Below are 16,825 nucleotides of genomic sequence, written 5' to 3' on the forward strand. Positions count from 1 at the left end.
ATGGCTTCCACAGTGTTACAACACCAAAAAGAAGAGTTATAGATATGTAAATCCCCAGGCACCTTGGAGACTTTCTCCCATTTTCAGTCTCCTATCCCAGAGAACATCAGCCACAACTACAGGTAAGTCTGTTCATGTACAACCTTGGCCCTTTTAAGGCTCCTGAAAGGCCCCAACATATTTACATGGCTCAGACACTACTCAGGACAATTTGCTCACTGTGTCTCCTCTGCAGTCAACATTTTCAGGAGGGGAAAGCAGTTCCTGTGACAAAGATCTAACACCATGGAAATTCCACCCACTGGCAAAGGCAAAAGCCATCCCCCAGCACCGCAGCCCAAGTGGGAGGGCAGGTACAGAGCTGGCAGCCACTCAGAATTAACTTCTTCCTTCACTGGCATCCCCAGACCCTTTTTTGGCTGTCCCAAACACACAGGCCACCCCCCACTCAAACCAACACCTCCTGCACATGCTTTTCAAGCATCCCAGTCTAACAACCTGAGTGTATTTCAATTAGATCTCTCAGAGATCAGTAAACAAAGTGTTTATGGTTCCAACATCATTAGGAACCTGCAGCAATATCAATTAATGACCAACAGACAGACAATTTACTGAAATACTTTAGGGAACAGAAAAACCTCTGTATCTGACAAGACTGAAGAAAACCAAGACATGCCCTTGATTCCCATCAAAGCCTCTCCATCCCGTCCCATCCCAGTCCCCCACCCAGCAGTAGAGCCCCTCCCCACACCAGCTGCTCCCACAGCAGGTCTCTCTACCACAGTGAAATTCTGAAGCTACAGAAGGTTTGCAACAGGCTTCACATTGAAACCCCTCCAGGCTGCAGCAACAGGCAGAGCACTCTGGTGTAGGACCACACACACCACTGAAATCAAGCAAAAGGGAACAAACACTTACACACACCCCCCCTTCAGATGGGAGATGGGGTGGCAGACCTGAACCTTCATGGAGAGCATTCACCTTTATATGTACACACTTGGGTGGGCTGGTGATCACTAACAGCTGCCTTTGCCCTTCCCATCCCTTTCACCACCCATCCCAGTCCGATTCACAGCATCTCACCATGCTGTGTACAGCCCCACACTTGTAACCCTGAGGTCTCCTCAGCTCTGAGCAGAGATCACAACCTCCTGCTCCTCAGCACTACCAGAACCAGCCTCAGCCCTGCCCTTGGGTGTGGAGATTCACCTGGCTGACAACAGCCTGAGCATCCTGCTGGAGCCCAGGACAGCCACACTCCAGTCACATCACACTGCTGGAGAGGAGCAAGACCTGCAGACAGACTCCCTGCACACCTGTTAACTGAGGGGGGTGATGCTCCCCCAGGCCTCCTCCCCAGCAGGCAGCCACGCTGTGACTCCCCAGCCCTTGTCTACAGCCTTTATCACTGCCAAGCCCATCCCACACCCAGCACACCAGGGACACTGCCCATCTGCTGCCAAGGTGTGGGTGCCAACCCTGAACCCTCCCACCAAGAGTTCCACCTGCTTTTGGAGGAACAGAGCCCAACACAACGGATCTCACACACTGTTTGTGAGCACAGCTCACACGTGGAGGCTGCACAGGCAAGGGCTGCACTGACACCACCATAAAGCAACACTCAGCTCTCAACTCAAGCTGAAGTTGTCCCAAATAAACTAAACTCTACAGGATGAGCACTATGCAAGCCTAAACACTGCAGAAATCTGTTTTCCTTAGATGACCAGGCTCCCTGTTCTCTATTCTCTCTTACAAACACCAAATGACCTGGTACAGAAGGTGCTGCTGTCCCACCACAGGTCTGGTCAGACCCCTCCTCAGCTCAGCCCTGCCACACAGCTGTCCCCACCACACTGGAGATATACATGGTATCCTGTGTGGATAATGCTGATGACACAGTGTCCTCACATTGGCAACAATAACACAGCCAAAGCACACCCTGCCACTCACAGCCCCCACAACCACTTCAAGGAAAACAGCCTCCTCTGAGAACACTGAGCCCCAGAGGAGCTACACACCATGCAAACCCTTCATCACATCATCCTGGTCCATCTCCCAGTTCACAAAACATTCTCTGATGATGTACTTTAGACTTTGAGGTGGAAAAAATACTTTTTAACCTCAGCAATGGCTTAACAATGCCAACATCACAGCAAGCTCACTGCCAGCAGCGGTCTCAGCCAGCTGGTAGGAAAACAGATGATCAGGGAGTTTGGTTGCTTTCCTCAATGACCCCACACACACAGACCAGTCTCCCTTGCCCAGCACATCCTCCCTCTGCCACCAGCCAAACAGCAAAAGGAGCCGTGCTGTGCTGTGCCTGCAGAGCCAGTGCCAGCACAGGCACACCCTCAGCTGGGATTTCCTGTCTCCTTACACAGCAACAAAGCTATTTACCAGGCTGTGATTGAGAGCTGTGGCTCCCACAGTGTGCTGGAAGCCCAGGGAACAGGACAGAGCAGTCCAGAAGCGCAGATGCTGTCATTGTCATTTATGTCCACTGTGCTAATGCTCAAAAGCCCACACAGACCAGAGCAAAGAGGCAGGCAAGGGGAGCTGTTCAGGGAAGGTAAAATCCACCAGGATAGCTGGGGAAAGCAGACAAATCCTGAGGCACATACAATCTTCAGGTATAAAACTAAGAATCAGTATAGAAGCACCTGTTTAATAGAAAATCATATGAAGCATTGGATTACAGCATCACTGTGTAAACACCTGTATCCACTTCAACTGCAAACACAACACAGAAGCAGAGACCATCACACAGAGCAATGGTGGCAAATGCCTTCCTGGAAGATTATTCTGTTTCAATTTACCTATTTGGCTATGCACTAGTTGTTACACAACCTTAACTGGTAGCTTTGCTTGCCAGGACCCAACAGCAGCATCCCTGGTACGTGCAGCAGACCAGGGTCACCAGGCCTGCCAGCTGCAGGGCTCCTGTACCAAGCCTGCTGGAAAGAGCAGGCCAGGCCTAGAAAGCAGTCCACAGCAGGGCAGGGTGCAGGCAGGGGGACACTGACAGCTGGCTGCCTTGGCAGGATGGATGAAGCCCAGCAGCAAGTTGAGCTTCTGCCCACCACAGACTCTTGAAGTGCAATGCAAACAGTCCCAGGGGGAATGAGGCCCACACTGTGCCATGGGATGCTGCAAGGATGGCAGCACATCTTCAGCACAGTACACAGGGCTCCCTGGGGAAGCACACTCACTCAACCAAGGCTCGCAGCCCAGCACCATCCCTGCGTGCTGGGACCCCCAGCCTCCCCTGCCAAAGGCAGACGGGAGTCCCGCTGGGGATGCTCCTCCCTGACACAGCCCTGCACACAGCACGGGGACAGTCCTGCCACCAGGGTCACAGCCCACCAGCAGCATCAAGTTGGAACCAACTCACAACAGAGATATTCAAGAGCAACAAGCAAGGCCTGAGCCCAGAACAAGTCATGTCAGGGCACAGGGAGCAGTGCTTGTGTGCCCGGGGGTTTGCCCTGGTCTGGCAGCCAGGAGAGCTGAGGCTGCGCAGCTCACACGGGCAGTGACCAGAGAGGGCTCATCGTTAGGAGCTGTGCCAGCACGGTGCAGCTCTGCAGCTCAGCCACTCTCAAAAGCTTAAGGACAAATCTGAGTAGCATCCCAGACCACAATTAGACCAGCCTAGCAAGTGTCCAGCAGAAACAGGACTGTTCCAGCAGCAAGTTCCTCTCCTGAAGTCCCTGCTACTGCAGGGGAAAGACACTGCAGCACATGCCCTCAAGGAAAGAGACCTTTCTTCCCTGGGACAAGGGAAAATAAAAACAAATATTTTAAAATTAATGTATCAGAAGACAGTGTAGCTGCACAAGTATGCACAGAGACAGGCCTTCTCCTCCAGAACTGGCATTCTATGCATCAGTGAGAATGATTTTAGGATCCCTGCCAGAGTCCACAGGAGGGGCAGGGGGGGAAAGGAGCTTTCTGCATGGAAACACAACACATGTTTATTCAGAAACTGAGACTCACGTGATATCACTTTTCAGACACACTTTCCATAGCACCATAAAGCAGAAAGTGACACAGATAGCCATTCTCTCCCCTATCAATAAACTGAAATTTCACTATGTGAAATATTCTGAAATACTTCAGAACTCCTCCTACCAGTTTCCATCACCTCTTCCTTTAGGAAGAGGCCATCACCATGCTTTGCAATCCCTGTAAGCAGATATTCTCTAAACACTGCAGGAAAGAGGCAGTCTGCATAGGCAAGTAAATTGTGCCTCTCATGGGTACCATCAGCAGGGTTCCTGGCCTGGACAGGTCACTGCAGACACACACTGCCTTACTGAGCTGGATGAAAAATCCACATAATTTATATACAACAGCTGCTGAGGAGTAAGTAGGAAATTATTTCACCTTACTTTTTGGCAGTTTCATTTACCTCTAAGTAATTGTCAAGAGCTTACAACAATGACTGTGGTTTGCTCTAATCAAGTGACTGATGTAACTGAAGACAAGTAAATGTCTTTGACCAGCCTTCTGAAATCCCACCACGAGGAGAAAGGCACCAGACCTTAATCACTGAGAAGGTAGGAGCTCAAAATAATATCAAGCCTATCACCAGGCACAGTCAGCTGGCTGTGCAGCACGAACAAGTGCCAACATAAAGAGAGAAACCTTCCCAGCTGGGCAGGCAGAATGAAGAGCTTGTTTCCTGCACACAGACTACTTCTGTCCAACAGCCTCTGAAAAGCAAGTGGCAAAGAGCCTGAAAGCTCAGGAAAGGCGTTGCTCGTGCAGGGCTGTAGGCAGCAGAGCTGTGCCCATGCAAGCAGCATCCGCTGCAGAACACACCTGCCCCCCAGCCCACGTGGGGAGGGCAGGGCGAAGGCCTGCTGGGCCTGCCACAAGCCTGTCTACTGCACAGCTCACTGCGCAAGCAGCCTCTGTAAAGCAGAAGTTCACCCTCTGATTCATAGAGGGTTTGTTGTGGGGCGGTTTTATTCCTCACTGTTAGTCATCTGAAAGCTGCCACTGCAGCAGGCAGCGTGTCTCCACACCAACCACAGCCTGTCCTGCAGCGTGGGGCACACACCACTGCCATGTGCCACACTGATCTGAGGGTATAGAATCACGATCATATATGTAGTGTGCAGTATAATTATGGAGAGCAACTCTTGCTCAGCTAGATAATTATGTGGAATGGCTTGTGAAGAAGGGGAGTCTTTTTGTTTTTCCTTAGCAAAGGGATTACTTCTGAAGGCCTTGTACTATCTCGAGGAGAAGATAAAAGAGTGAGAACTCTAAGATGGAATAATGTCCATCCCGTTACCTCCTTATTAAAGAAAACAGGTGGCTGATAAAGGATGCAAATTGTGTTCGTAGACCTCGGTACTGGAGGAAAGCGGATAGTTAACAAGGCCATAAATTAGTTCAGACTGATAAGAACACTGCAAGCTTGCAAGATCAGCACATTCCAGGCGAGAGGTGAAAAGTACATCATGAGGAGGACTCGGGGCCTTCCTCCCAAGGACCACCAAAGACCCTTGCCCACAATTTTTGGAAGAAACTGCGCAATCGCAAAGGACTGATAAGCTAATTAGCATAAGAAGCGAGAGTGGGCGGGGGTTAGGTAATGAATATGTATTGACGTTAATTGAATATTCATTGTTTCATTGTATAAATATGGGACGGGTTTGTTACACTAGGTGTGCACGTCTGTGGTGGAGCGATCCCCCGTGCATCTGCGTGCAATAAACATACCTACTGTATAACTCTCGAGTTATAGAGTCTATTTCCGTACGTCACACAGCACGCTGCCTGCGGCCAGGCAAGGCACAGCACCATCGCTGCACGCTCCTGCCGCTCACCTGCTCCTCATGGCTACAGCAGCACCGGGGCTCGGCCCAGCCCGGCACTGCGGCCCAGCACCAGGGCTCGGCCCAGCCTGGCTCCGCGGCCCAGCACCAGGGCTCGGCCCAGCCTGGCTCCGCGGCCCAGCACCAGGGCTCGGCCCAGCCCGGCACTGCGGCCCAGCACCAGGGCTCGGCCCAGCCCGGCACTGCAGCCCAGCACCGGGGCTCGGCCCAGCCCGGCTCCGCGGCCCAGCACCGGGGCTCGGCCCAGCCCGGCTCCGCAGCAGTCCCCACCATGTCAACCCATGAGCTCCTGCTCCAAGGAGCACCAACACATACTCTGCTTCCCCCCCTGGCATCAGCCATAGCTCCTGGTGCTCTGCCACTCGAAGCCATACGCTGCTCATGAGGCATGGCGACTGATCAGCACGGTTTAATATTCAAGAGAAACTCCTGGGTCAAGGTTCTCAGTTTCCCTTTGTCCCACACACAGCAGCCTGTGATCAGATCAGGCACAGAGCCACCTGGGTAGGGAATGCAGCCATGCCACACAGCACACACACACTTGGGCTGTTTTTCCCTCCACCCTCTCATCACCTCTCAGAGGAAGGCTGCAGCTCAACCCCACATTCACCCTTTCAGACCCTGTTGCCAGCTGAAGGGTGCTGGCACAGGGCTCTGAACAGCCCTATCACCCCAACAGCCTGTCAGGATCCTGAAGGCTACATTCGCATTTGCCATCCTTGAGACAGCCCAATATTTAAACATCTGTTGAGACCTTTGCCTGATCCCCAGCTCCTCTCCAGATGAATGCACAATTCAAGGCCATTGCTTGATTAGCCTGCAGAGCCTCACACACACCACTGATAACGAGTCAAAAATTTAACCTCCCCTTCCCTTGAACTACTGTTCGGTTTCCAAATTGCATTAATAATGCAGGAACCTCTTAATGTGAGTGTCATTACCCCAACATGCTCAATTGTTATTTGAAGAGCTTTCCGTAGGCTGTTTCATTACTTATCTATATTTTCAATCGACCCAGTGAAAAAAGCAGCCAGGCAGTAGCCTCAAACTAAAGGCAAATAAAGATTCAGCCAACCTTTGAAGTCAGACATTAAGACTGTAGGAATCACACAAAGGAAATCTGATTTAACCAAAGCAGAAGGGTTTTTTCCAGGCTACAGCAGCCCCATCCATTAGCAGAACCCCATTTACCCTTAACAGCCAGGACAGGGAAGATGTGACTTGACTCGCATGGCATTTTACAGCTTCCTTGGGGGAGAGTAAACAACAGAAGCATCACTTCAGTGTGTTCTACATGCCCCCAAAATGACAGAAATTAAAGCTAAGTGTCTCTGCACCACAGAGACAAAGGTAGCATTGGCTTGGCTTCTCTCCAGATGCACTTTGCAGCTCCCACCAAGGTGGGGATGGTGATTGGAGGTGCCACCCCATATCAGAGCAGTCCCCTTCTCTGCAGCTTGCTCTGTTCTTAGTACCTGCTGAGGGGAAAAAACCCAAAGCCTTCCTCCAAGGTGGTCTCACTCACACCTGTTTGCGGAAACCAGGGCAGCTGTTTGGTCTCAGAAAGGGGGGAGCGTGCAGGACAGCGCTGCAGCAAGGAGAGCTCAGCACCACGTACACAACACTGCCTGTCAGCAGCACAGGCACCACTGCCTCACTTGGTGCTCTTCCTGGTAAGCCCAGCGACATTGCACAAGCTGCCTCTGCACCCATGTCATGAGAAAGCAGAGCAGGAACAAAGAAAAATCCCTGAACTGCCACCGAGCCAGCAGAGGGGGGCTCAGAGGAACAAACTTCCTGAAGCCAAGAGCAGTGCAAGAGCTACAGCTACTTTGCTGGGGCAAAGAACTGTCCACACAGCCCCCCAAGACCACTTACAGAGGCAGCAGTGACCCCAAACAGGAGGCAGACACTGCTCTGTGCAGCACACTGCCTCAGACACAGGGAAAGGCAAAACCAGACTGTGATAAAAGGGAGCAAACAACAGCCTGCGCCCCAGGCTGAAAGGAAAGAGAAAGCAGTCAGGTGGATGCCACCTGTTTTCCCTTTTATCTGAACTCCCCTGGGGAGTGCTGCATCATGCAAACCCAAGTCCCTGCTTTTTCTCTCCACACAGAGCTTCAGCTGCCTTTCTGTTTGGGTCTCCACAAAAGCAGGATTTGAATTCTGGTGCCTTGGTTTGGTTTTAAACCACTGTGCAGAATAAAAGCCAAACATGCCATTTCCTTTTTCCTCCTCCAAGCCCACAGCGCTGCAGCGTGCAGCTCCCAGCCCCAGGGACTCTCTGCCCATGCAGCTCCAAGGCAGGTGGGGCTTTTGCACTTTCCAAACTCAATTCCTCTTATTCTCTGCCAAAAACTTTCCAGATGAGGGGCACAAGAACCATCAACCCTAACCACCACCAACCAGAACACTGATCAACACAGACTGGCACAGTCACAACCTCATTAAGTTTGGCTAATGATGACTCTCAACGGCCTTCTCCCAGGCTTTAAGCAGTTACTATTAATCATGGGGTGCTGAGCCCACCCCATGGCCAGGGATCCAAAAATGGCTCCTGATGGAAACTTGAGACAGAAGTAGACAAAAGGGTGAAATCAGTAACAACTTTCACCCTAAAGCCACCCTACCATAAGTAAAAGGTCCTGTCTACTCCTGCACCCCACAGCCTGCTCCCAGCGAAGCAGGGGTGGGATCTCCCATGCCAGGCTTAGCACCAAGAACAACCCTGACCTTTGCCTGCCAGTTCTGTCACCCAGAAACAACCCCCATGACACATCTCACCCACAGAAACACATTTTGCGTGGTGTGGTACCAACACAGCCTGGTGTAAGATGCACCTAACGCCTCACAGGCGCACGGAGGCTGGGTTCACCCCACGTACACCATACCCAAAAAGCAACAGCTGCAAGAGAAGGCAGAAGTCAGCACTACCGGGTGGTATCCGGCTGCTGTCGAGTTACTCGTATGCAAATGTTTCTGTGCTTCCGTGCAGCCGAGTACAGGGGGGGTGGTGCCGGTCCAAACACTCGCAGGAGCCCTGTGCAAACCACAGCAGCGCAGGGCAGCGGGGAGGGCAGCTGCGGCCAGAAGTGACCGCAAAGGACAAGGAGGGACAAGGAGGCAGCACAGCCACGCAGCAGGTCGTGTCACCCGTGGGTGAGCTGTGCAGGGCTGCGGGATGAGCACCAGCCCCAGCTTCGCCTCTGCAAAGGGCTGATTGCAAGGAGGGTGTTTTCACCCCTTTCACACCCCTACACAGCACGTGAACACGCTGCCAGACAACAGCCACACGGGGCCTGGGCTTCCCTCCACGGACACAACTTTTTCCTATAAACACGAAGAGTCTTCATGCACACAGAGCTTTAAAAACCCCCTCCGGCACCCTTGCTCTGTGTCAGCCAAACCTCTTTGGGCTTGACGAGGCACCAAGCTGCAGGCACGGAAGTGCGAGCCCTTCGCGGGACGCGTACGGGGCTCGTTATGCTCCATTATTAATAACCGAGAGGAACAAGCTGCTTCTGCCAAGCACAGAGTAACGATCAGAAGGTGAAGATAAAGAACAGCAACCAAAAAAAGCCCTTGCAAAACCTCACAAAACTCGGGGGGTGGGGGTGGGATATGTCACGCCAGAGCAGCCTTAAAAGTTTCTGGGATGCTCCGAGAAAGCAAACCCAGCATCACAGGGGGTTTTACAATCGTTCCTCAGAAGCAGCTCTGCAGTTCCAGCAAAAACAGCGTCAGGAAACAACTTCCAATCCCCTCCCAGGACGCCGAATCCGGAGGCACAGATCCAAGAATCCAGCTCAGAGGCTTCTCTGCGAGGGCAAGAAGCGACACGAACACACACCCAGCGCGCACAGAACCCGACGCGAGGGCTGCGCCTCCCGGCTCAGTGTAAAGAGGGGCTGGCTGCGGGGGGACCCAGCCGCGCCCCAGCAGCGGCTTGGGGAAGTCCAGCGCCATCCCACCGACCCCCGGCGCTGCCAGACCGCCTGCTTCCCAGCGGGGAAGAGACCTCGCTCCGCAGGCTCGGTCTTTATCGTAACTGCATTAAAATAAGCAATCCTGAGGGTAACAACGGCCCGTCCCCGCAGCGCGAAAGGAAACCCGCACGCAAGTTGAAGGCGAACGAGCCCCGACTCCTGGAACGGGACCGCGGCCGGAGCCCCGCGGGAGGCAGACCCGCGGCTGACAGACCCGAGGCAGCCGGAGCCGGCCCGGGAAGAGCCGCCCGCCCCGCGCCCGGCGAAAGGACCCTCCCGGCCTCACCCCAGCCCCGCCCGCCGCTCAGGAAAGCCCCCTCCCCTTACCCGACAGCACCGCAGCCTGCCCGCAGCTCGCCCCCCACCCCAGCTGCTGGCAGGCGACCCCGACCAAGCCCCACTCACCTCAGGCAGGAAAGGCAGGCGCGAGGGGCCAGGCGCTACCGGCGCTATAAGGCGGGTGGGCCGGGCCAGCAGCCCCGCTCAGCCCCGCTCCGCCCCGCCGCCAGCGCGGGGTGTGCCCGGATGCGTCTGGCCAGACCCCGAGCTCTGCTGTGTAACCATTAATGCCGCTTCCATCCAGCGGGACGGGGGCTGGCTGGGGAGCTGGGAGAGTAACCACAGTGAGCAAGGGCAAGTGTCAGGTCTGGCACCTGGGGAAGAACAGCCCCAGGTACCAGTCTAGGTTGGGGACTGGCCTGTTGGAGAGCAGCGTAGGGGAGAGGGTCCTGGGGGTCCTGGGGGACAGCAGGATGCCCATGACCAACAATGTGCCCTCGTGGCCAAGAAGGCCAATAGCATCTTGGGGTGTGTTAGAAGGGGGGTGGTTAGCAGCTGGAGAGAGGGTCTCCTCCCGCTCTGCTCTGCCCTGGTGAGACCCCACCTGGAATATTGTGTCCAGTTCTGGGCCCCTCAGCTCAAGAAGGACACAGAACTCCTTGAAAGAGCACAGCACAGGGGCACAAAGGTGATGGAGGGAGTGGAACCCCTTCCTGATGAGGAGAGGCTGAGGGAGCTGGGGCTCTTTAGCCTGGAGGAGACTGAGGGGTGACCTCATTAATGTTTATAAATATGTGAAGGGTGAGAGTCGGGAGGACTGAGTCAGTGGTGGCAGCGACAGGACAAAGGGCCATGGGTGCAAGCTGGGGCAGAGGAAGTTCCACGTGAAGACAAGAAGAAACTTTTTCCCTGTGAGGGTGACAGAGCCCTGGGACAGGCTGCCCAGACAGGTTGGGGAGTCTCCTCTGGAGACATTCAGACCCGGCCTGGACACATTCCTCCATGACCTAATCTAGGTGATGCTGCTCTGGCAGGGGGGTTGGACTAGATGATCTTTCAAGGTCCCTTCCAACTCCTAAGGTTCTGTGATTCCCAGGGTGGGCAGGTGTGCAGTGCCCCTTGGTACACCCGGGGCTTTTTTCTGGTAACAGCTGCTGAGACCACCACACTCAGCCCGGAGCCCCTGTGTCACAAAGCAAGAGACAGGAGTGAAAATGGAGCTAAAGAGAGATGGCCAGAGAGATCAGTGAAACCAGCTGAAGGTACAGAATAACAATCACGGTAAACTGTCCAGAATTACACAATGAGGAAGGAGGAGGTGATGAGCCAGCTCACACAGGTGCTCCCTGGCAGCATCATCTGCATGTGTCTGGCATCTCCTGCATACCAGAGCTGCCACACCAGGCCCTGAGGTGGAAGCTGCAGCAGGACAGCTGCTGAGATGGTGCAGAACAGCAGTTGGGACAAACTCTCAGCTACTCGTCACAGACAGTGCCAAGAACACAAGAATCACTGAAAGACATTTATTTGGGTGGAGAGAGACATTTCCACCCAGCATCCAGCTGTGCTTTCATGCATGCACAATCTTCCTAGCTGATAATAAGCCACAGGCTTTTAGAAATTGGGTTTTTTAAAAAAAAAAGATAGCTTAGGAACTGTATTCTTCTCTGGATCTTAGAGATCCCAGGCAAAGCACATCCTCCTAGCAAAGGTAAGATTTACAGGAGATAGAAGCATGCACTCTTTCAGTCAACAACAACCTCCTAAGAAACAGGAGTGTGCAGCTTCTGATAAAACTGCCACAAACAGATTTTAACAGGGCTTTTTCTCATGAGGAAAACCAAACAGAAGTCCTACACCATACAGTGATCTGAGACAGGGAGTTTAGAGGAGGCTGCACAATATGAAGTAACCAGCTTCCTACGTCAACCACATGGTTGTCTTACCTCTCTGTTCACTCCTGTTCCATGCAAGATTTTACCTCTTTGTAAGATACGTAGTAATGTGACTGGTGACTTCCCTTGCATTACACATTCTTTTTATTCCTGGAAATCTTTTCTCTGTTGCTTTGTGAGGCAAAACTGGGGTTTTTTTGGAGGTGAGGAGGATGATGGGAAAGCGTGACCTAAGTAAGCATTGTACAGAGCAATCTCCGGTGCCAAATGGCCTGGGATTACAGCTGTGCTTTCCTCAGAAGCTGAGCACTCCTGACTCATCCCTCTTCCTTCCCCCTCTCCCCCTCCTCTTCCCCAGCAGAAATGCACAACCTCTGGGAGGGAGATGCATGTCCACAGCCATGAGTTTGAGTTCCAGTACTGGACTGGGGTTTGGGGGCCTGTGTGTGTGTGTGTGTGTGTGCGCGCACATGAGTCCCAGCTCTCAGTTAGGAAATGTGCTTCTGCCTCCTGCTTTTTCCACCAGCTGCTGGAGACAAGAGAGGTTGCAGCTTGCCCAGAAACTCTAATGTGTCTCTCTCCCCTTCTCTTTCCCCTCAGTACACATACTAACATCACCTTCAGAACATCCTGCCTTGTTCTCTGTCCCTGGCACAGGGGGCTGGCAGCACGTGCAGGCTCCTTCTCAGGATGCAGGCAGGGCTGGCACCCCCCCTTCCCCCCAAAGGCCACTGTCCCACTGTCAGCCTGGGACAGCAAGGGACACCTCCCAGTTAGGGAGGTGCCCAAAGGGCAGGAAGTGGTCCAGAGCTGCAGGGCTCTCTGGCCTCTCTCCTTTCCTGCTCATTGAGACACAGCTCTAGGCTGCTGCAGGGACTGAGCTCTCCCCTCAGCAACAGGAAAAAGCAGAAGGGTTTCTTGATCGCACAGCATCACCACACTGCTTTTCATTCATTTGAAGTAGTCAAAGGAGCTATTCATCCTCACAGTTTTGAGTCAAGGAAAGGAGTGTGTAGGGGGAGATGTATCAGCTAATGTGATTCATTATAAAGGTGGGTGATATACATCCCTGCACAGCAGCAAGGATGAGGTGGCTTCAAGAGCTCTCAAATAATTAGATGGGTGCTGACACTCAACACAGGTTGAATGCTGCCCACCTCTGTTAGAAAGGCATGAAGTGGGACAGCTCCATGCATCCCAAAGGCAACCCTGATTTCCAGCTCTGGCTTCTGGGCTGGTTTTTTGGAACTATTTAATCTAAAACACATGGCACAAGCACAAACAGTGTAGGCTGGACGTGAATGAATTGTACCTAGAAGTCAGAAGCAGGCTCTTAATGATTGATTAGATCGTAGTACAGAATAATAGGAGGAAAAATACACTTAACTCTGTGAATATGTTAAATATGCTTCAGTCAAGTGTTACATTGCACTTTATGGTCTCATGTCCAGTTGCAATACTGACTGGATATTGAGCAATGCAACACCAATGTGCCAAACCAAAGGCAGATGATCAGCCTTTCACTTAAAGCTGTTTACTATACAGGAGGATACAGTAATGGTATTTTAGAACACTGGTTTTTTTCATACCAGGTATCTGACAAGCTATTGTGTGCTCTTACTGCCTTAATCATCTGTAACTTTGAATCATGCTTCAGATGAGTTATGTTCAATTTGCAAAGTGTAGGAACTGGGGACATCTTTGCTCTTCTAGATAAATCACAGCAGCAAGACCAAAGGGCCAGAAACACATCTCCCTCTATGGTCAGGGCTTAGAATTCAGTTAATAACCTTGTAAATTGTTTACAGATATTTGAAATAACACAAGCAAGGCCCCAAATCCCTGTAGAGCCATCAATGACAGTGCAGTAGCCTTAACACAACTGTCTCAGCAAGAACTTAGTCAAACGTCTTTCCACCTTTCCCCCACAGGGAGGGATTTATCCCCCAAACTTAGTTACCAAATCCAGAGAATTCTTAATGCAGGGTGAGAAACAAGTTCCAGAGTCTCACAGCCAAATTTAGGACACTATGTCACGGACAAGGAGTAAGTGAGCTCCAAGCTGTCATCACCTCCCATTTGTATCCCTGGGAAGTGTACCAAACCCTACCAAACAGGTATTGCTTATCTCTTCATTTCCCAGTGTGGTGGTTTGACCCTGCCTGGAGGCCAGACACCCACCAAAGTCGGTCTATCACTGCCCTTCTCAGCTGGACAGGGGAGGAATATTGAGAGGCTGAGGAGTGGAGATAAGGCCAGGGAGAGAGCATTCCACAATCAGCATCACAGGCAGAACAGCCTCAGCTACGCAAAGCACCCAGTTGGCTATTTCACTTGGCTATGAAATGGTGAGAGCTGGTATGAGCTAGCCTTTAGCAGGCTTGTCTTCTCCTTCCTTTTCTTAGACTAAAACAGCTCCATGCTCTTCCTCCCATGATTTGCATGTAGGTGGAATTCAGTTGCATTTATTAGGAAGCAAGGGGCCTCATACCAGTGCAGGAGTCCTCAGCAAACAGCTCAGCAGGAGCCATAATCCATCCAGTTGCTGCAGATCATCTTTCCTCTTGGCTAGCATGTCTTCAGGCTCCACTCCTTCTAAAGAGAGATTATGTTTACCATGAGCAGAAGACTTAAAATGCATGAAAACAGGCAGAATCTATAAAGCTATCAGATATTTTAGGATCAGTCAGGTTGCCTGTCCATTCATCCCAAGGCAGTGACCTTCATGATTAGGTCTCAAACCTGCTCTTTCAGGTCACTTTTCTTCACAGACAGGAGGACACAGGGTTTTTTACATCAGGAAAAATAACAGATTGTGCTAAAGTAGAAGCACGGTAAAGCTGAGATTTTTCAGCAAAGTAAGCTCCAGGGAAATTATGGGGTTTTAATATCGTATTTCTTGTCTTATCCATGTTTTTACTTCACATGCAACAGGCATCCTTAAAATAACCTACACCCCATTCTAGTAGCAAAACACAGCCTTAAAGAAGAACTGTTTACTCTGCAATCTGCTTTTTATTTTGTAAATGCTGACTACCTGTCAGAATAAAATATTCTCCCCAGCTCCCTCTTCAGTGATCTTCCATCCCTTCCTCCTGCTGCTTATATTTCCCCACCATCATTACCACCAGTGGCCTCACTGGCCAGTCTCTTCGTCCCGTTGCTTTGTAGAGATTCACATTCTCAAGCTCACTCAGCCCTTATCATAGAATCATAGAATCCCAGACTGGTCTGGGTTGGAAGGGACCCCAAGGATCACAGAGCTCCAACCCCCCTGCCACAGGCAGGGACACCAACCTCCAGGCCTGGAGCTACACAAGGTTGCCCAGGGCCCCATCCAACCTGGCCTTGAACATCCCCAGGGACAGGGCATCCATCCCCTCTTTGGGCAGCCTGTTCCAGCCCCTCACCACTCTCTCTGGAAAGAGCTTCCCCTTAAACCTAATTTAAACCTTCCTTCCTTTAGCTTCACTCCATCCCCCTTGTCCTGCCAGTCTCTGCCCTTTGAACAAGCTGATTCCCTCCTGTTCCTCTGCTCCCTTCAGGGACTGGCAGGCTGCAATGAGGTCCCCCCACAGCCTTCTCTTCTCCAGGCTGAACCGGCCCAGCTGTTCTTGGTGTTTCTCAGGGAAGGGGCTGGCTGAATGCTTCACCTGCACCATTAGCTGATGCCCAAGCAGAGTCAGCATTGCCTTCACCATCAGAGCTGTTTGCTGTGAACTCTCTGTAAGAAGTCAGGAAGCCCGTTTGATTTCCATCCTTTGTGGTGAACTCCCACTGAGTTTTGCATTATGCATGCTGGAGAGTCAGGCCAAGAGCTGATAGGCAAAGGACATTAACATTTGAAGACAAGAGCAGCATCCCAGCTGAAGTTTCCTTCCTAAGGTGTATTACAGAGAAGTAACATGAGCAAAGCAGGGCACCAAGCAATCACTAGGCACTGCACATCAGTTATCCTCCTGAGTGTAACCAGCACGTCACCAGAGGCTACCATACCATGCCTTACTAGTATATAGCATTAAGTTAGGAGACTACCTTTTGGAATACAGAATATAAAAGCATCTGCTCAAGAAACATTACTGTCCTGGTTTTGCCCCAGCCAGGAGCTGAGCACCACACAGCCACTCTCTCTGCGGGGAGAGGGGAAAAGAAAAGCAAAGGTCAGCCTCAGGGGTTGGGGTAAGGGAGTTTACTGGGGCAGCAGGGAGAGAGAAGTAACAATAATAGGACTTTATAGCAAAATATACAAAGCTGGTGATATGCAATGGAGTTACCCACTGAACCAACAGCTCAGAGCCATCCTGAAGCTAGACTGTCCCAAAAACTGCATGTCCTGAGCTGTGCCCTCCTCCCCTCCTCCCCCTTTATGCTGAGCATGATATGACAGTCATGGAATACCCTCTTTGGCCAGACCCTGTCCTGGCTGTGTGTCCCCAGCTTCCTGGGTGTCCCCCACCTTAGCAGGGCAGGATGAACAACTGAGAATTCCCTGACAACAACTAACCCATCCGTGTGCTCTCAGCACTGATCATCCCAACTCCCAAACACAGCATCCCACCTGCTGCTAGAAAGAAAATTAAAGCCTATGCTAGCCAAATCCAGGACAATTACTGTGGCCTTTATACAGATTTCCAACTTTATACTGGAACAGAGATCAAACTGACTCATATTTTACTCGTTCTGACAGATGTCAATGAAAAGATGGCTTCTAGTTAACCATCCAGGCTACTCAGTGAGTCTTTGACAAATGTAGCATATATGTCATATTATCTGCAGTTATTTAAATGCATGTGTCTTACCACACATTGGATGGCAA

Source organism: Gallinula chloropus (genome assembly GCF_964237585.1).
Source record: "Gallinula chloropus genome assembly, chromosome: 15".
Taxonomy (NCBI): domain Eukaryota; kingdom Metazoa; phylum Chordata; class Aves; order Gruiformes; family Rallidae; genus Gallinula; species Gallinula chloropus.